Genomic DNA, 21,878 nt, shown 5'->3' on the forward strand with positions numbered 1-21,878 from the left:
TCTAATCTGGATGCCTTTTATTTCATTTTTATGCTGAACTGCCCTGACTAGAACTACTAATACATTGTGGTATAGATGTTGTGAGAGACACTTAGAGAAAAAACAGTTTTTCATCATCTGAGAGACACTTAGAGAAAAAACAGTTTTCATCATTTCGTTTGAAATTAACTCCTGTGGGTCTTTGTGAATTCAGTTTATCAGGTGAGAAAGTTCCCTTATGGCATAATACCCTGTTTATTTTTTTCATGAAGGATGCTGAATTTTTCAAGTGTTTTTTTGTGTTTCCTGATATAGTCATGCGATTTTGTCTTTTATTCTATTGATGTGGTGTATCACATTAATTGATGTTCAAGATGTTAAACCAATCTATCAGAGCAAAACTCATTTGGTCATGGTGTACTATACTATCTACCTGTATTAATATTTCTGGATTTTGTTGAGGATTTTTATATCAATATTTGTAAGAGATAGTGGTCTTCCATTTTCTTGTGATGGCATTATGTGGCTTTGGTATCAAGGTAATACTGACCAACTAATGCAATTAGTTGGGAACTAACTGTTCCCTATTCCTCTATTTTTGGAAGAGTTTGTAAAGAATTGGTTAGCTTATTTTATAATTGAACTACCTTCTAATAATTAACTTCTCTAACCAATTCAGAAGTTATTTGGTTGTATAGAATGAGGTAGCAAAATAAACTGATTTTTTTTTTTAAATTAACATTTTACCAAGATTTTGTTTACACTAACATGGAACCAACTGGACCAGTATTTATGGAATCATGTTCTTAAATCACTGAATTGGAAAGTTATCTTTAATAATATTAAATTCATAGATTCATCAATTAAAAATTGCTGTTATTCCTACTTTATTATTTGTCTAGATTATCTACATTTTGGAGTCATTCCTTAAAGAATGAAGTCCATAGACTTCCTGGATGCCATAGTAATACTGCTTTAGAGGTAAAGTCTGTAATATTGTGATTCTCAATCTTCTTTAGCTCTGTAATTAAGGGAATTCTATCTTGTATCCTACTGCATAACTGCTCAAGGAGTTTTTCAGTCTTGTACTCCTGCATCTTTATCTTTGTGGATAGCACATTTGACTTCTATTCTATTCTATTCTATTCTATTCTATTCTATGGGGCAAATAATGAACAATACATTTGTCAAAACCCATAGAACTATGCAACACAAAGAGTGAATTCTAATGTAAACTATGGATGTCAGTTAATAACAATGTATCAACATTGGTTCACAAATTGTAACAAACGTACTACATTAGTTGACCAGGATGTCAGTAATACTTTGTAATGGAGGAAGGGGGTATTTGGGACCTTTCTATTCTTTCTATTCAATTTTTCTCTCAACCTAAAGATTCTCTTTAAAGAATATATATTGACTTAAAATAAATGAATGATATGTGAAGACATTCTAAAGAGCTATATGAATGATAGTTGTTTTTAAAATTAGGTATAGGGATGCTTTGCAGATTATGGAGTTTCACACTATGGTTCATTATTAGTGAATTCTTTCCTTTACTGTTTCGCCAAAGACGCTCTGCAGATACACCAGTCCCTTGTGACCTATTTTTCTAAATTATCACGTCTCTGCTCTATCATGTGTAAATGATAACAACTGTGACAATGTCATGTCTATTCCCGTGTGACTTAGTTGGTTATTTCCTTTTACAGAGTCTGAGTGCTGATAAACCCTTGAAGATTCTACATCCAAGACAGCAACATCACTCCTCTCTGTAAATTGTTGCTTCCCAATAAATCATAACAAAGAAAAACAAACTTCATCTAATTCCCAGGACAAGCACAAACTGAAATAATATGAATATACATCAAAGTTAACAGAATTAAATAATCATAATCTAATGAACAGTGGAATGTTCTTCTGCTATCAAAATGGTATGAACATTTAATGACATGGAAAACACTTTCAGTATGCTCAATGGAAAGATAAAAATCGATAGACATAAATATAGATATGAAAGGAGATACATCCAAAATAAATATTCTGAGGGCGTCTGGCTGGCCCAGTCAGTTAGGTATCTGAGGCATCTTACTTTGGCTCAGGTCATGATCTTGTGGTTCATGGATTCAAGCCCTGTGTCAGGCTCTGTGCTGACAGCTCAGAGCCTGGAGCTTGCTTGGGATTCTGTGTCTCCCTCTCTCTCTGGCCCCCACGCCATTTGTGCACTCTCTCTCTCTCAAAAGTAAGTAAAACACTAAAAAAAGTTATTCTGTCCAGAATTGCCTTAAAGAATCAGAAACATTTTAAATTTAAAAATTCCTACAGTTTGTCACCCTGGCATAAACTTCATTAAGTAGTCAATTAGAAAAAACAGCTCAACTGAAAATGTACACTCACAAGTCTGAGGTCCTATTTTTGTACACGGAAGTGGAAAACATGTAATTTTTTAAACTTTTTATTTTGATATAATTTTAGATGAGTTACAAATAATTCTTATATACCCTACACCTAGATCCCCCTAATATGGACATCTTACGTAACGATGGCATGCTTATCAAAAGGAAGAAATTATTGGTAAAACACTATTTAAATAAACTACATATTTTATTTGGATTTCATTAGGTCCCCCCCCCCCCCCCCCCCCCACCCCATGTCCTTTCTGGTCCAGGATACCATATTGCACTTAGTTGCAATTTTTTTTTTTTTTTAATGTATTTCTTCTGTCTACTCCGGTCTTGACAGTACTATGTTTTCCTGGTTTTCATGACCTTGACACTTTTGAAGAACACTGTCCTGGCATTTTGTAATGTTTCTAAATTTAGGTTTGTGTGGTATTTCCTTATAATTAGACTGAAGGTATTTACTTTTTTGTTTCGTTTGTTTTTGAAGTTTGTTGTTTGTTGCAAGACTTCTACAGAGGAGAAGTGCACTGCTCACTACATGATATCAAGGAGTACATGGAGTCAACATGACTTACTACTGGCAATGGTTAAGGTGATGCATTCAGGTTTCTCTACTATAAAGTTATTATTTTTCCTTTTCTGCACTCTATTCATTAGAGATTAGCAACTAAGTCCAGCCCATATTCAAAGGCAGGTGAATTAAACGCAGAATATATTTTAAAGCAATGTTTTAAAAACATCTATTTTCTTGGGGTGATTGTGTGGCTCAGTCAGTTGAGTGTCGGACTCTTGATTTTGGTTCAGGTAATGATCCTGGGCCGTGGATTGAGCTCCACATTGGGGTCTGTGCTGAGAGTGAAGCCTACTTAAGATTCTCTCTCTCTTTCTCTCTCTCTCTCTCTCTCTTTTCCTCCTTCCCTGCTCATTCTTTCTCTACAATAAAATTAAAAAAAATAAAATATTTGTTTTCTCTATAGCTTCTTTTTTTAATTTTTTTAACGTTTATTCATTTTTTGATAGAGACAGAACGTGAGTGAGGGAAGGGCAGAGAGAGAGGGAGACACGGAATCTGAAGCAGGCTCCAGGCTCTGAGCTATCAGCACAGAGCCCGATGCAGGGCTCGAACTCACGGACCATGAGATCATGACCTCAGCTGAAGTCAGCCACTTAACCAACTGAGCCACCCAGGCGCCCCTCTCTATGGCTTCTGAATGGTGTCTCTCTTGGTTGACAATGTGTAGCATCCTCATTATATATGAGTTTTTGCCTCTGAAGGGTGAGGCCTAGCCATGAGGGGCTCACAATATATTTCACACATGCCCTAATAGTTAAAGTTTGGTGCCATTTCTACAGCCATTTTGCATGCAGACAGAGAATGACTACCTTCTTACTTTTTTTTTAAGTTTATTTATTTATTTTGAAAGAAAGAGAGAAAGTGTGAGCAGGGAGGGACAGAGAGAGAGGGAAAGAGAGAATTTCAAGCTGAACTGACAGTGCAGAGTCTGAAGTGGGGTTCAAATTCATGAACCATTAGGTCATGACCTGAACCAAAATCAAGAGTCAGACACTTAACCAACTGAGCCACTCAAATACCCCTCCTTTTAACTTTTATAAATAAAAATATTGGTTCATTCTGGGGACTGTAATATTAATGCTTCTATTTCTTTTTAACCTTTTGGTATTCATGAAATTTTCTTCAATATAAACGAGGGGCTTTCATAATAGCAAAAAGTGATGCTATGTAAAAACAAATGAAACAATGGGTTTATGCAAGGAATATATACTAATGGACGTGTAGCCTGAAGGTAGACTAGAGAAGAAACATCAATCTTAAACATTTTTTCTATGACTAAACATATGGACTGGTTTTGGTGGTGCTGGTTGTCTGATACTCTCTTCTAAACTTTTTACATTCCGTCCAGTTGTCCAGGTTTGCTCTCATTGCTGCCATTCATAGCAGGGTGAAGGATTAGTGGGTGTCAATTATAAAATAAAAAAATTTCCAAGGGAAATAAAACTTGTGAAGTGGATGGATCCTCAAATTATGCTGCTTTTTACTTAATAAATGTGTCTTGAGGTCAGTCTCTTTTCTTCATCTTGTTTTATGTCACAGAATTATTTCAGAGCATCACTGCCTACCACTTTGCAATAGTCTGGTGGCCTCTGTCATTACTTACCGCCCAGATAAGACAACTACACATTGTGGTCAGGTTGAACTGCCTATTATATGTCCTATGGTGTGTTGAACGGTAGGTCTTCCAAGAGATATGACTACATCCCAGAACCCATGAATGTAACATTATTTAGGAAAAAAGATTCTTTGCAAATGTAATTAAGGATCTTGAGATGACATAATCTTGGATTATCCAGGTAGTCCCTAAATCCAATGACAAAAATCTTTATAAGAGAAACACAGAAACATACAGAGAAGAGAAAAAGGCCATGCAAAGATGGAAGCAGAGACTGGAATTATGCAACCATGAGTAAACAATGCTTGGAGCTACCCGAAGCTAGAAGAAGCAAGGAAGGATTTTCTCTGAGACTTCAGAGGGAGTGTGCCCCTGCCAGCACCTTGATTTCAGACTTCTGGCCTGTAGAATTGTGAAAAAAATAAATTCCTGGTTTTTATTTATTTATTTATTTATTTATTTATTTATTTATTTTTAAGTTTACTTATTTATTTTGAGAGAGAGAGAGTGTGTGTGACAGTTAGCGGGGGAGGGGCAGAGAGAGGATGAGATAGAATCCCAAACAGGCTCTGTGCTATCAGCATAAAGCTTAATGCAGGTCTTGACTCACAAACTGTGAGATCATGACCTAAGCCAACACCAAGAGGCAGACCCTTAACTGACTTAGCCACGCAGGCACCAAAAATTCTTGTTGTTGTTAAGCCACAAGTTCATGAAAATTTGTTATAACAGTCCTAGAAAATTAATATACTTTCAAATTATAAACTCTTGTTAGATCCCTATGATCTAAGACTGCTTTTCAAACTTGGGAACTCACAAACCCTAGGAATATTTCTATAGGCTCCTGAAGTCTAAGGACCCTATTTTGAGAAATGTATCAAATTCATGTCATCATTTGATTTTGAATTCATTGGGTATTTCCTACGTACCAGACACTGTGGTAGTCTTAGACAGTATATCAGAAACAAGACTGGTATAATCTCTACTCTTCTCAAATTCATATATTCATGGGCAGAATGAGTAATATAATTCTAGATGGTCATAGAGACTATAAATAAAGCATAGGCTGATGGGATAGAATTTAAACAGAGTGCCAGACACTTCTAATTTCAAATGAGTGATCAAAATCTCTTTGAGGAGATGACTCTCAAACAAGAAATGGATAACATGAAGCAGCCACCCAAGCAAAGTGAGAGAATAGCATTCTAGATGGAGAGTGGTGTGAGATTACAAGAGAAACATATTTGGGGCTCTCCTGGGATTCTGAAGAGCCTTGTAGGCACCGAGGAAGAGTACAGACGTTAGTCTGGCACAAGGGGCCATCATCAGTGGGTTTTAAATGGAGAGTTATATGAGGTGATGCCCTTATAAAAAATAAAATAACTCTGACTGCTCTGTGGAAAATTGATGTAAACTCTTCAATGAAAGCATAAAGAAGGATGTAGGAAAATGAATTGGTTTCTCAGAGATGAGAAAAAGAGTGGAAGTATAAAGAATTGGAAAAATCTTGGAGGTACAACTAATAGAACCTTTTGATGGGCTGGATGTAAAAACTTGGAAACGGGAAAAAACAGGCCTCACAAATCTGGATGAGCGATGTAGAAAAAGGGTATGGAAGAATAGATTTGAGAGGAAGGAAATTTAGAGTTCTGTTTTAGACATGTTAAGTTTGAAATACTATTAGACATTTAAGTAAAAATGACATGTTGACATTTGGATGAAAGTTTATTGAAGATGTAAGGACTACTGGGAGTCATTAGCATAGGGATGATGGTTAAAGACATGTGGCTGGAGTAACTGAACTTCAGAGAAGACAGATAAGAATGAGGAAGGAGAAGAGAAGAGAGGAAAGTAAAGAAGAGAAGAGGAGAAGGTGAGCCCTAGGGAATACTCACATTTAAATTCTTGCAGATGAGGAGACCCTTATTGTAAGAGAAAGTCTGGAGAATACAGTCTCCAAAGAGAAGAAAGCGTTTCATTATGGGGTGACTTTTCAACTCTACTGTCTGTGTTGGAAGTCTGTATGAGGTGAAGAACAGAGTGTTAATTTGGTAATGTAAAGGTAATTGGTGATTTTCACAAAACAGTCACAGTAGAATTATGAGTATGGAATTATGGAAGACCAATTAGAATATATTTACAATAGAATGAGAAGTGATAAAATGGAGACAGGAACTAGGTATTATCATTGGAGATTTTTTTTTTTCTAGAATGTAAACAGAGGGAGTACAATATGTAGAGGGGTATAAAGGGCCATGGGTGGGATTTTATAAGATAAGAGACAAAACATCATATTTGTGTACAGATGGAAATAAGTAAAATGAAAGGAAGAAATCAGTGAATGTAGAATCTGGAGAAAAAAGTTACTTGCAGTAGGGGAGTCCTTGGGGAGCAAGACAGGGTGATATTCCAGGCACACAGAAAGGATTTAGCCCATGAGAGAAGGAAAGGAAAGGAAAGGAAAGGGAAGGAAAGGAAAGGAAAGGAAAGGGAAGGAAAAAGTCGTAGGACAGAAACAGGTAGGCTGCTAGCAATTGTGTTAGCATTTTCAGTGGTGATTAAATGAGTCAAAATATCTTTTTGTTAATTTTAGGTAATTACATAAATGTAAAAAGTTATTTTTTTTCCTTTGGATGCTGGTGATTTCTCTCTCTCTCCCTTTTTCCCCCTCAGTTTACACACAGTATAGTCTTGGCTTCAGGAGTAGAATCCAGTGATTCATCACATATAACACCCAGTGCTCATCCCAACAAATGCCCTCCTTAATACCCATCACCAATTTAACCTACTCCATCAACCCTCAGTTTGTTCTCTATATTTACGAGTCTCATGTTTTGCCTCCCTCTCTGTTTTTATCTTATTTTTCCTTCCCTTCCCCTCTGTTAATCTGTTAAATTTCTCAAATCCCACATATGAGTGAAATCATATGTCTTTCTCTGGACTGACTTATTTTGCTTAGCATAGTACCCTCCAGTTCCATGCACGTTGTTGCATGCAAATGGCAAGATATCATTCTTTTTCATCGCCAAATAGTATTCTATTGTATGTATTTACCATATCTTCTTAATCCATTCATCAGTAGATGGACATTTCAGCTCTTGCCATAATTTGGCTATTGTTGCTATAGCACCAGAATTCTTCACAGAGTTAGAACAAACAATCCTAAAATTTGTATGGAACCACAAAAGACCCCAAATAACCAAAGTAATGTTGAAAAAGAAAACCAAAGCTGGAGGCATCACAATCCTGGACTTTAACCTGTATTACAAAGCTGTAATTATCAAGACTGTATGGTATTGGCACAAAAACAAACACAGAACAATAGAATAGAATAGAGAACCCAGAAATGGACTCACAAATTTATGGCCAACTAATCTTTGACATAGCAGGAAAGAGTATCCAATTAATAAAACAAACAAACAAACAAACAAACAAACAGTCTCTTCAGCAAATGGTGCTGGGAGAACTGAATAGCCACATGCAGAAGAATGAACCTGGACCACTTTTTTACACCATACACAAAAATAAATTCAAAGTGGATGAAAGACCTAAATGTGAGCCCGGAAACCCATCAAAACCCTACAGGAGCAAACAGGCAGCAGCAACTTTGACCTTGACCTTGGTCACAGCAACTTCTTACTTGACATGTCTCCAGAGATAAGGGAAATAAAAGCAAAAATGAACTACTGGGACCTCATCAAGATAAAAAGCTTCTACAGAGCAAAACAAACAACAAAACTAAAAGGCAAACGATGGAATAGGAAAAGATCTTTGCAAATGACACATCAAATAAAGGGTTAGTGTCCAAAATCTATTAAGAACTTACAAAACTCAACCCCCCCCCAAAAAAATAATCTGGTAAAGAAATGAGAAGACATGAATAGACACTTTTCCAATGTAAAAAGTTAATTTTTAAAAACCTCTTTACAATCCGAACACCTGAGAATGTATCAGCAGACTTAGTTTGATATATACTAGCCTACAAAATGAAGCCCAAATTTTAATCTTAACTCCTTTGAACACATGAGGATAATTTGCTAAATATGTGTATACATCATCTTTTTTTTGGCTTTAGAAGGAAAGTCTGCCTCATTAAAAAGCTTTTGTCAACACTGTAATATTCTTCAGCTAAAGTCTAAACTGTAAGAGGGTTCACTTGGAGTATGCACCTCTTTAACCTTGTTTTGTTTTGTTTTGTTTTGTTTTGTTTTGTTTTGTTTTTTTTCATAAAACTTTTGTTTAGGGTCTCAAATTCGGCTCCAGATTTTTGGTCAAGTTGTTTCCATTAAAAGATACTGATTTTAAAAACTAGTAACTTAAAACTGCCACACAGACCGCATACAAATGGTCCACTAAACATTCTCCTTCCCTTCTGATGACTTTCGGATGGCACTGTTATCATTAACCAGTCTTATACTATTCAACTTAAATGGCTAAATTGACACAAACAGTTCTGAGACCATTTTCCCACTAGTGACTAAGACTGGGGTGGCAGGCATTGGGGACAATATTCATTTAGTCGTCTGAGCTTTCTGGGCAGACTTGGTGACCTTGCCAGCTCCAGCTGCCTTCTTATCTTCTGCTTTGATGACAGCCATGGCAATAGTCTGTCTCATGTCACAAACAGCAAAACAGCCCAGAAGAGGAGAGTCCAAAGGGACAATGGGAGTTAACAGTTTCACATTACAGATTTTTTTCTCCGTTTATACCAACTCTAGCAGGTTGTTAGTAATTCGGCCTATTGTTTCATCATTCATAATTCGGAACTATCCTATATTGGTCTAAACAAGATTTAGTCTCCCCACACCTGGCTGAAGAACCTTTTGTCTACATGGAATGTTATGTTAGGGTCACCATTCTCTTCTCATTCTCAGCACAGTGACTCAGTTCATCAAATGCCAAAAGGTTGCTGGGAAATTGAAGACATATAAATATATACTATCATAGAAATCATATTTTCTACTTTCTATACATAATATGATAATAATGTAATTCAGAAGAAAGAGAGCATATTTTTAGCTTACAAAGGGTCTGAACCAAAGCTCATGAAGAGGTGAAATCCTATCTGAGCAGAACGATAAAGGACGTTAGCCATCCTTGGTAAAGAATGAGGTAAAGAACCAGCCAAAGAGAGAAACTTGCATGATTAAAAGAATATATACCATCCCTGAGTTTGACAGCAGCATAGGGTTAATGAAAGCAGGGGAAGAGTATAAAATTAATTTGTAAATGTAAATTCTCACCTGGTTAGGAGATGACCTGGCTTTGAAAGATTGTCAAAACTTGACCATATAAATCTGAAATTAATAGATAACCACTTACATTTTTTAAGACAGGAGGTGGGAGGTGTAACATGATAAGACCTGTGCTTTTGAAAGATAGATGAGGGAGCTGCGTGTCTGGAGACAAAGCTGAAAGGCTGTGAGTAGTAATTGCTGTCAACCTTGCTCCGGAAGCGCAGGTTAAACTAGACACGTGTCCATGGCCAATGTCTCTTCTGTTTCCATCAGGTTTCTTCTAAAATTAAACAATTTAAACAAATTTAAAAAGTCACAAATAAAACAAATTCAGAAATTTTATTGACTCCTTAAAATTCCACAAATAGGGAGAGCAATGACCTTACTTTTTGCAGAGACTTTCCCCAAACCTTGCCAAAGTGGAAAGCTTCAAAATATTCTAATTACTTGATAAAAGCACAAAATTTGCTACTCAGAAAAGGGTCAGTATTTTACAGCTAGGATAGATTCTAATAACATCAGCTAAATAGCTTCCAGTGGTCAAAACACTGTTTTGAATGCTTTTAACCTATCTGACTTATTTTAATAGAAAAGATGACCATTTTATTTCTTCACTTATTAATTCATTAGGATACTTATCCATTTAAGTTTTTATTGTGTTGCTTGTCTTTTCTTCTAAATGACCTTAGTTATATCTCCATGTCTATATTTATCTGCCTAAAATGAACATGGCAATATAGGACAGCATAAGGCTTACTTAAGGGACATTATAAAGATGGGGACAGACTTATCAGAATGTAGAATGTAACATGGTACACAACTCTACCTAACTTTCCCTATTCAAGAGATTCTTCATTCTCCTAAGAATCTAAATATGAAGATTTAAAGTAAATACGGGCATTTTTCTTACTTTTTTTTTTAAGAGAGGGTATTGTTTGATTTCACACATGTAATTAAAAATTGATTAGAGGGGGCATGTGGGTAGGCTCAGTAGGTTAAGCATCCGACTTTGGCTCAGGTCATGATCTTGCTGTTCCCGAGTTCAAGCCTCACGTCAGGCTCTGTGCTCTCAGCTCAGAGCCTGAAGCCCATTTCAGTGTCTCCCTCTCTCTCTGCCCCTCTCCCACTCACCCTCTGTCTCTCTCTCTCTCTCAAAAATAAATAAAAATTTTAAAAAATGTTAAAAAGCTGATTAGAGGAAATAAAATGGGACTTATGCTGTATTATATATGATTTAAAATGATTACATCAACATTTTCAATGCATCATGATTACAAATAAATATTTAAAAATAATAAGGTATAATGTAAAGTTAAGTTTAATTTAAAATTTTTACTAAATTTGGTTCATCTTTAATCATAAGTGATAATCCCAGTATAATCCAAGGTACTCATTGTTTATTGTTTTCTACACTTAGAAGGAATGAAAGAAAATTTTCTACATTCATAGTAACTAGCTCAGTTTTTTAGGAAACCAGGAGAGAAAATAAATGTAATTTAGCTATTAGGATTTCAGAAAAAAATAGACATTAAGGCAAAATACATTTTTAGGGTCACTACATAAAAGATCAGTGTGTAAATGCACCCAAAGATATGACAATTATGATTGCATTTGTCTCTAATAAGCTAGCCTTGAATTATATAAATCAAAAAAAATGTATAGAATTTCTGACAAGTTTAGGTAAATCTAGTATAGAGGGAGAGTTCAATATCTTTCTATTAATCACTGAAGAGGCAAATAGAAACTCCCTCCAAAATTAAAGGTATTATTTGAATAGTAAAAATGATACGTTTATTCTAATGGAGATACACAGGTTTCTGTGCTCTCAAATTAGAGTAACCACATTTTTTTGAGTGCATAGAGGCACATTTACAAAATGTATCATTTCACTCAGCTACAGATAAGGTAACAATAAATATCAAAGTGTAGATATCATATAGATCATGTTCTTTCAGGATAATACACTTCAGTTAAAAATGTAAAAGAAACAACAGTAACGCAAGATGAATAAATATTTTCATATATTTGAAAATTTAAAAAACTCATCTAAACACTTTATAGCCAAAGAAGTTTACATGACGCAAATTTAAAATAACTTAGAACTGGGGCGCCTGGGTGGCGCAGTCGGTTAAGCGTCCGACTTCAGCCAGGTCACGATCTCGCGGTCCGTGAGTTCGAGCCCCGCGTCAGGCTCTGGGCTGATGGCTCAGAGCCTGGAGCCTGTTTCTGATTCTGTGTCTCCCTCTCTCTCTGCCCCTCCCCCGTTCATGCTCTGTCTCTCTCTGCCCCAAAAATAAAATAAACGTTGAAAAAAAAATTAAAAAAAAAAAAAATAACTTAGAACTAACTAAAAAATAATCACACTGTACATCAAAATGCAGAAACAATGTTTAGAAAGAAATACATAGCCTTAAATCTTAAACTAGAAAAGAAAAACAGTTGGAAAAGAATGAACTTACTTATAAAAGGACCGCCAAATAAATCCCAAATTAGAAAGAACGATGGGAGCAGATCAGAGAACTAGAAACACTTGCACACATTTACCATGCGTTTCAAGGCAAGACTGTTCACAGCACTGTCTATAATAACAACAGCTGCAAAGAGCACAAATGCTAATCAGGAGAAGAATATACACATATAGAAGTGCCTGGGTGGCTCAGTCAGTTAAGCATCTGAATGCTGATTTCAGCTCAGGTCACAATATCATGGTTCATGAGATCAAGGCCCATGTAGGGCTATGTGCTGATGTGCAGAGCCTGCTTGGGATTCTCTCTCCCTCTCTCTCTCTGCCCCTTCCCTGCTTGCTCGTTCTCTCTCTCTCTCAAGATAAATAAACTTAAAAAAAAAAAAACAAAGAGAATACACACGTTATAGTCATATTGGAATATTAAACAACAGTAAAAATGAATGAAAAAAATCTACATGCAAGAAACTGTATATCTCCTGGTAGTTAGCCTGTCACATAGGATGAGCTGGAGTAACCAAAAGAAAAGAAAAAAAAGAAGTCCCGGAAGACGATTTGTAGTGTACTCTACGATAAAACTCTAAAACAAGCATTGTACTTTTAAATTAAACTTTCTATTTTGAGATAATTGTAGATTCACATACAATTGCAAGAAACAATACAGAGAAATCTTGTGCACCCTTTATGCAGTTACTCCCAACGGTAATATCTTGCAAAACTATAGCACATTACCACAACCAGGATTTTAACATTGACTCAAACCACCAAACTTATTCAGATTTCCCAAGTTTACCTTGTATTTATTTTTGTGGGCATATTTAGTTCTATGCAACTCTATCATATGTGTAGGTCTGTGAATCGATTGCTCAGTTATATAATTTTATCTTTTTTTTTAATTGTTTTTTAATGTTTATTTAATTTTGAGACACAGAGAGAGAGAGAGAGAGAGCGAGCGAGCACAGGAGCGGCGGAGGGGCAGAGAGAGACAGAGACACAGAATCCAAAGCAGACTCCAGGCTGCAAGCTGTCAGCACAGAGCCCAATGTGGGGCTCGAACCCATGAACTGCGAGATCATGACCTGAGTGGAAGTTGGCCGCTTAACCAACTGAGCCACCCAGGGGCCCCTAGAGTCATTCTATCCTAAGGATCCCTCAGGGTGCCCTTGTATAACCACGCTTCCCCAACATAATCCCTAACCTCTGGTAACTACTGACCTGTTCCACATTTCCATAGTTTTGTTATTTCAGGAATCTTATATAAATGAGATTTTACAGTATGTAACATTTGGGGACTGGCTTTTTTCTCTCATTACAACTCTGCTGATGCACTCAGGCCACCACCTGGATCAGTCATTTTTCCATTTTATTGCTGAGTAGTATTGCGTGGTATGGATGTACCACAGCTTGTTCCACTGCCCACCCACTGAAAGCCATCTGGGTGGTTTTTAGTTTTCAGCTATTATGAATAAAGCGGCCATTCTTCATGTACAGGGGTTTGTTTGTTTGTTTGAATGAATGTAAGTTTCCATTTCTCTGGGATAAATGCCAAAGTGTTCAATAACCGTGTTACATGTAATTACATGTTTAATATTATGAGAAGATGTCGAACCGTTTTCCAAAGCCAGTGTACAATTCCACACTCGCACCCACCAGTGTACGAGTGATCAGTTTCTCTGCATCCTTGTCAGTATTTGTCATTGTCACTATTTCTTGTTTTAGCCATTCTGATAGATGTGTAAAGAGATCTTATTGTGGTTTTAATTTGCATTTTCCTAATGGCTAATGATGTTGAAAACCTCTTCATATGCCAGATATTCTGTCCTATTTTTTTCTAAAGTTTCATGATTGTATATTTTACACTTAATTTCTTTTACCCATTTTGAGGTCATTTTGTATAAGGTGTGAGGTTTAAGTCGTAGTTTATTTTTATTTGTTTGCTTATGGATGTACAAGTGCTTCTGCATTATTTGTTGAAAAAAGCCCAGGGATAATGTCAAAGATTGGGTTCTTTGGAAAACAGAATCTGAGAAGATTTCTGTGTAGAAAGTGAAGGAAGACGAGAGATTGGACTGAGTAAAATACACTCTTATAAAAAGGCCTAAGCAGGCCTCACACTTGGACCAATGAGGACAGTGTGTCATATATGAAAAATCAATACAAAAAGTCAAATATAACTTAGATAACGAACTTGTGATCATTCCTATGGACAAATGTTAGCTTCAGAAGCTGAAATATCCCATTGCCAGATGAACTGCTCCTCCAATACACCCGGTCTGGGAGTCTGTTTCCTATGCCTCATGTTTCCTCTCACCTTAATATCAAATGAAAGGGTTTTCACCCATTCCAAAGATCTATTCACATCTTTGCTATTTATTAACTTGCTGTTCTTATCCTCTGAGAAACAATGAAGAAACATACAATATAATCAGATATGTGGCTCTCAGAAATTAATCAAACAAAGAAATGTATGATTTCAAAGCTTTAAACTTTAGTATTATTTTCTTGCTTTTTAAAAAGAGAAATCATGGGGTGCCTGGGTGGCTCAGTTGGTTAAGGGTCCAACTTCAGCTCAGGTCATTATCTCACGGTCCGTGAGTTCAAGCCCAGCGTCGGGCTCTGTGCTGACAGCTTGGAGCCTGGAGTCTGCTTGGGATTCTGTGTCTCCCTGTCTCTCTGCTCCTCCCTAGCTTGCTCTCTCTCTCTCTCTCTTAAATTTAAATAAAAACATTTAGAAAAAATTAAAAAGAGGAATCATTATAACATTCTTGTTTCTTAAACATGAATTCAGGAAAAATGTACGTGAGGCAATCATTGAAAATTTAAGTAACTGAGCCTCCCGCAGGCAATTTCCATTCCCAGTCTGATTCAGTGATTTCCATTTCCAGTCAACTTCACTAGAGCGGAAGCCTGTGAACTGTCATGTATTTGCTAACAGCAGTTCTCTCTCAGAAAAAAAATCATTTGTTCTCTCTGAAGTGTGACTCTTTAGGCAGAGGATGCTGTGAGTGTTTACTTTGTGGTGTTTGAAGTTTCTTCTTAGCTTGAATTTCCCTTTACTCAAACACAAGTATGTAGGACATCGGGTGAAGGGCAGGGAATGGTGAAGGAATAAAGGTCAGGTTTCTGTGCAGGCACAATTTTGATACAGAACTCAAATTCACTCGTTTCCAATTCTATACCTAGACTTGTCCAGAAACCCACGTACTCTGTGCTCGAATTTCTGACTTTTCATTCTTTAAAGTCCTTTTATGATTTGCAGACATGCTGAGAGTGATTTGAATGTAAAAGAGGGTTCAGGGTTATTGTTTCTGCAGTTGCTTTGTTAGTCTGTAAAGTGTGTCTCCCTGAACTTTGATTGTAGCACCAGTCAGGTTCTCCCCAAGCACACGCATGATGCTGTTTGCCATTCCACTACATGGCATAGGATGGTAACAGCCAGAATTGTTCACAGCCTCCATCTTTGAAGTTACCCCAGTGCAAAAAAATATTGCAGTTGAGAGATTTACATAAATATTACATTTATAATAATGCAGGTTTGATTATTTCCCTTTAGAGGAAATATTTATTTCTAAATGCTGCTACGTATTTTTTTATATACAAAATGGCTGGTCACAATTTTCTCCTCTGGTTTAGAGCTTAGAAGAGAAAATGAGATTTTTGAATAGGGAATCTGGCATTTCTCATTAAATTCTCATTACACTAAGTAATAGGTGTGATTATTGCCATTGTACAAATGAAGATAGGCTGTGAGATGCTAGGTTATTTGAGGGATAAAAGAGACTGATACGGTTGCTAGTTTGGAACTAATTTTCTGTCCCATTACACCTAAATTTTGCCAATTTTTTCTGAGTGACTCAGATTTTAACAGGTGTTCAAACAAACAAACATAACCATCACAGTTTGGTTGCATGATAAAATGTTTAGAAAATCTAGGGTAATCTATGTTGCTCAAATTTATTTATGGCAATACTTCTCAAAATTTTTAATTGTATCATACAATATGATATGAACCACCCACCCCCAAAAGATGTAGGATTTCCTTCTGTAACTTAAAACATTTCAAGGAAATGTCATTCAAAGATACAAAATTTTAGAAGGGTGTTGCCTCTAAAGTATATATGCCTCTCAATGAAGTGGTCTTTGAAAAAAAAATCTAGCTCATTTTCAAAAGCAGGGAGTCCCAATATTGCTTTTTCCACAAGGTATAAAGAAACATTTACTTTGGAGTGACTGCAAATATGTGCTGAGGGTTGCATGTGTTTTGTTCTCAATATTTTCTTAAAACCACAGGAAGGGATTAGGTTTTATATATTCCTCATATCCTCACATCTTAGAAGGAAGACAAAGGTATCAGGGTATGCTATGATTTATTCTCAAGGGAATTTCTATTTGCATTTTGTAAGTATTTTTGTTTTGGTATATAGGATTCTCTAGAGTATATATACCAAGAAGACTAGAAAAGACTTCAGAATATGGCAAGGTCTTTGATAAAAGAAAGACAAATTATCCCCCATAGTGCTTTCCATACTACTGGCCAAAATACATATTAATTGGACTTTGCCAATAATACCTTGTTTCTTTTCACCCTCCACACTTTCCACCCTCTACCACATACCTACACACAAACACCCAACATGCATATACTCACAGACAATCCTAATATGCAAAACAGAAGTAAAATGTGGATTATGACAGTATGGATAGAGTGCTTTGAAATCTCTAGTCTTGAGCATTTTAAAGGAAGCTGCTACACATTTAAAAAAATCATTTTTATATACTTCATTCTACTTGATTAAATAATATTTATCAAATTTCTACTATGTTTCAGGATTTATAGCACAAATAAGGAGGCCAAGCATGGAGAAGATAGATAATATCCCAGTAGATATGGGGCTTAGAGTCAAGTGTGGACACTGACCTGGAAAGTGAAGCGTGAAGTACATTAAGAAGGAAGAAGTTGGGGAGCCTGGATGGCGCAGTCGGTTAAGTGTCCGACTTCAGCCAGGTCACGATCTCGCGGTCTGTGAGTTCAAGCCCCGTGTCAGGCTCTGGGCTGATGGCTCAGAGCCTGGAGCCTGTTTCCAATTCTGTGTCTCCCTCTCTCTCTGCCCCTCCCCCGTTCATGCTCTGTCTCTCTCTGTCCCAAAAATAAATAAACGTTAAAAAAAAAAAAAAAAAAGAAGGAAGAAGTTCTGCTTCAGATTCTGTGTCTCCCTGACTCTCTGCCCCTCCCCTGCTCATGCTCTGTCTCTGTGAAAAAGAAATAAACGTTAAAAAATTAAAAAAAAAAAAAAAAAAGAAGGAAGAGGTTCAGCGTACAAAGTCATTAGATTAAATCATGAGGAATTAAACTTGTCTAGTGATGAGAGGCTTCCTTAAAGAACTGAGTCTTACATGAGAGGATAAATAAGAATAGGGTAAGGATGAAGGAGTGATAGGATCCCATACAAATATATCCCCCTGCAAAAACAAAACAAAACAAAACAAAACAAAAAAAAAAAAAAACAATGAATTCTGTAAATAATGCTTGAAATCTGAAATAAAGTTAGAAGATATATAGCATAAAGATCAAAGATAAAATGACATGAGATAAGTTTGGAGGTGTAAGAAATATAGTGTGGATAGTTGTGTAGGGATTTTGGATATTTTAAGACAAAATGAAGCTACCTCATGATTTTAAGAATGGCAATGACAAGGTTAGATTTGTATTTTCACAAAGATTCCTCGGGTTTCTGGGCCAAGAATGAACGAATCAGAGAGGACAAGTATAGACACGGAGTGAATGATCAAAAACCTTCACAGAGGTAAGCAAGCCTTTGAACTTCATTAATGATGGTGTAAGAAGGAATATTATTAATATCCCAAACATATTTCTGAGATATGAAGAACAACTTGATGAATGATTAGATATGGACTATGAGGAAAAATGAAAAATCAAGGATTACTTCCAGATATCAAGTTTGACTAGCTTGGAGGTGGTGGTCCCTTTTGCAGTGAAAAGGAACACTGGAACAGAAATATGCCTCTTTGAGATGATGAGTTTGTTTGGTTAATATGTTGACCTAAACATTAACCTATGTTTAACCAGAGCTTATTGAACTAATGACAAAGCATAGTGGTGACTGGGGCTCCCTCACCTCTTCTCAGTGGCACTATTCCCCAGCCCCTCATTTTACAGAGAGTGTTCAATTTAGGACTGTTGTGGCCATTTCGATCATCTTTGAAGCACTGTTCATTCTGAATTGGATTCTAATATTGAGTGTGATACACAAGCACACAACTGCTTGTCATTCATGAGTGCTGACATTCCCCCCAAAAGTATCAGGTAAAACCTGGTGTGTCTAAGCAAATATTTCAGAAAACTCATCACTCCTTGGGGTGCCTGGGTGGCTAAGTTGGTTAAGCTTACGACTTCAGCTCAGGTCATGATCTCACAGTTCGTGGGTTTGAGCCCCACGTTGGGCTCTGTGCTGACAGCTCAAAGCCTGGAGCCTGCTTCAGATTCTGTGTCTCCCTCTCTCTCTGCCCCTTCCTGCTCATGGCTCATTCTCTCTCTCTCTCTCTCTCTAAAAAATAAATAAATGTTAAAAAGAATTTAAAACAAGAAAACTCATCACTCCACTCCTCTATACTGGTAAACTTGATATCCTAAGTCTAAAACAATCAAACTGAGAATTTTTTTTCTGTTTTGCATTTTAGCTTTCTTCTTTTCTTAAAAATTGAGTTTAGTATTATTTTCTTTCTGAAAACACCAGATAACTTAGCAGCCATAGGTACAGATTTAATTTCAATTGAAGTTCCAAGGTCACCAATCATGATAGTGATAAATATCTATAAACTGTTTCAAATAACTTGGGGTCCCTTGTTTTCATTTATAAATTCAAACTGAAGTATAGTGAATACAAGCAGATTTGCTAAATTTGTCTATTTGGACTCTAATCTCGTAATATGCCTCAAGATTAGATTTTAGTTCTTAGTAGTTTCACCAACTTTTCCCTTTGGAAGTCAGGAAAGCAGTTACCTCTAAGACAAGACTGGAATTAGTGTGTAATTCTTGGAATAAGAAATGGCAATCACATCTCTGTAGGAGATCTAGTTCCTTATGTCAACTTCAGAGCTTTCTGCCTTTTATCTAAAGCTTCTGTGGTTAACGAACAGTAGTTCTTTATACAAGGTCAACGAAACTCTGATTTGAAAGTTGCAGAGACTCATAGTGAAAAACTTAAAAGGAGAGTAAACAAAATGAATGGAAAGAATTTTTAGAGATTGATTAGCACTTATTTTTGGTCTTTTCTCTCCAAAGTTTAAGATATATTTACTTTATCAAATAAAAGATAGCAGTAGAAACACTAAGGGAAATCTAACATTAGAGGAAAGGCTTTGGAATAAAAGAAGACAAAAAGAAAAAAAAAGCTTTTAAATAAATTCTATGGTTTTACTACCATACTATTATATTCCAGTCCATAAAGTATATGTCATGTTTGAAAAAAGTGTCAACCATTGGAGCATTTAATACACAATGTAAACTTGGCTTCACTCTGTCCTGGAACAGACTGCACTCGTATGGAGCCAAATTTCAGATCCAAGTACAACTGGAAAATTAGGACTTTAGTCTTGCAGCAAAGGCACACCATGAAGTCAGTTTAATTGCCTGCCATAGTTGCTGTTTCTGTAACCATGTCAACAAAACATAAACAATAGCAGATATAACTCTTTAGGGTGCTTAGCCCATCAAGCTACCAAAATTGTATGGAAAATTGTATGGAAAGGAAGTACTCTAGCAAAGGAACCCAGGGTGGAAGAAGAATCTCAGAGAAAGCAGCTATTTTCTGGCAGAGACTAACCGTTTGCTTAGATTTCTCATTCAGAAGGACCTTTGGAGTTCTACCATCCACTGACTTCATCTGTATGGAGTATTTAACCTTGGATGGTAGAGTGCTTTCTAAATTTCTTACCCATTGCAAAGTAAGTTTCTTAAGAAAATCATTCCCTTGTATGTGTGTCGTGTAAATTCTCAAGGATAGACACTGCTTGTTTACCAAACAGATCAATCAACATTAGTGAGATTTTGCAGAATAAAATAGAAACTTGAAAATTTATATTTGGGGCAATTTTCATTCATTGTTTTAGCTATTTTTTTTTTTTTAAGTATCAAAAGTTGGTACGCAAAGTTATTTTCTAATGTATCAAAGGCTTATATTAAAGAGTGCGGTCACTAACCATATGTCGTCTCATCACTCAGACAACTTCTCCAGAGGCAAAAATTTTGTTTCTTGGTAATTATTTCCACATTTCTAACTAAAATATGCTTACATTGTTATTAGTGATTAGCAATTTAGCATTTTTATCTATGGACTTCTGTGAAGCGAGATGGAGACAGATCTCTTTCTTCAACCTGTCTCTTCCCACCCTCTCAACATAAGTATGTAACTACTGATTTATTGAATTAAACAGTGTTTACATCATCATAACTGTATGCTACTGTTCACTATAGCACCAAGAACTGTACTTTTAATTGTACAAACTTGTTTTCCTTAAGTCAACAGTTCCTTCTTTTTCTCTTGTCTCTATCTCCCTTTCTTCTCCCTTCTGCCATCCTTTCTCTTTTTTCTAATGTCCCTGTATGGAATCACCACCAAATCACCAACAATAATCATCAACAAATCACTTCTCAAATTATCTGTTTACTAAATCTCTTATTTTCCTGGAGCTTGTTCTTCGTCCCTAAGCTAAAAACTACCCTGGATATTTTAGAAATCTACCTGATTGCTGGTCACCCTAAAGCTTCTTTCTCTTCACCATTCTCCTGGGTTATCTTTCTCTATCTTAGTTTACATTACTACTTCTTTTAATCACTCATTAAAAAGGACTGCATGGGGACAATATTTCAGGGTCCTTACATATCTGAAATATGTCTCTGTGTATTGTATACACTTAAGTCAAAATATCTAGCTATTTTTTTTCGGAATTGTTAAGGCAGTTTTTTGATATGTGTCATTTACCTATTTTAAAAAATAATTTTATCAAATATGTATACATCTGTAAATAATATATTGTTAAGTTTTGTCACTTTTGAATTTTAAAAAGAAGAATAATAGGAATTATTTTGCAGCTAACTCTTTTCTCTCAGTCCTATTTTTGAGATCCATCCATATTGGTCCATATAACTTAGAGTTTTACATTTTTTTCATTGAGGTATGATAATTCTAGTATATGGGTATTCCAAAATGTATTTATCCCTACTAGTATTCAAAGGTTAAATGGATTGGTTTTTGTCATCATAAACCATGCTACTATGTCTATAATGTTACAATAATGCTGTAAAGATCTATTGTTAGTGTTTCAAGAATATGTAAAGGAATGGAATCCTGGGACCATATGATAAGTACATATTCAACTTTACTAGGTAATGTGATACTATTTCCAAAGTGGTGGTAAAATGCAGATCCCCATGGATAGTTCATGTTAATCCATGTCCTTGCTGATACTTGGTTTTGTCCAACTTTAAAATTTGTCCCAATCAGTTCTACATGAAATGATACCTTATTTTGGTTTTACTTTGTAGTTACCCAATATCTAATGTGGTTTGGCATCTCTTCATGTTCCT

The 21,878-nt window shown here is 36.0% G+C and overlaps 1 long non-coding RNA gene across 1 annotated transcript; it reads right to left on the minus strand.

Moving 5' to 3' along the window:
* Positions 1-9,885: 9,885 nt before the first annotated feature.
* LOC123583106 lies at positions 9,886-17,230 on the minus strand. Its single transcript, XR_006704737.1, has 2 exons — positions 17,190-17,230; positions 9,886-10,084 (listed from the first exon to the last, which is right to left on the minus strand). It is a non-coding gene; the product is annotated as an uncharacterized LOC123583106 (long non-coding RNA).
* Between the last annotated feature and the right edge of the window lie 4,648 nt (positions 17,231-21,878).

Source organism: Leopardus geoffroyi, chromosome B1 (assembly GCF_018350155.1).
Source record: "Leopardus geoffroyi isolate Oge1 chromosome B1, O.geoffroyi_Oge1_pat1.0, whole genome shotgun sequence".
In the NCBI taxonomy this organism is placed as follows: Eukaryota; Metazoa; Chordata; class Mammalia; order Carnivora; family Felidae; genus Leopardus; species Leopardus geoffroyi.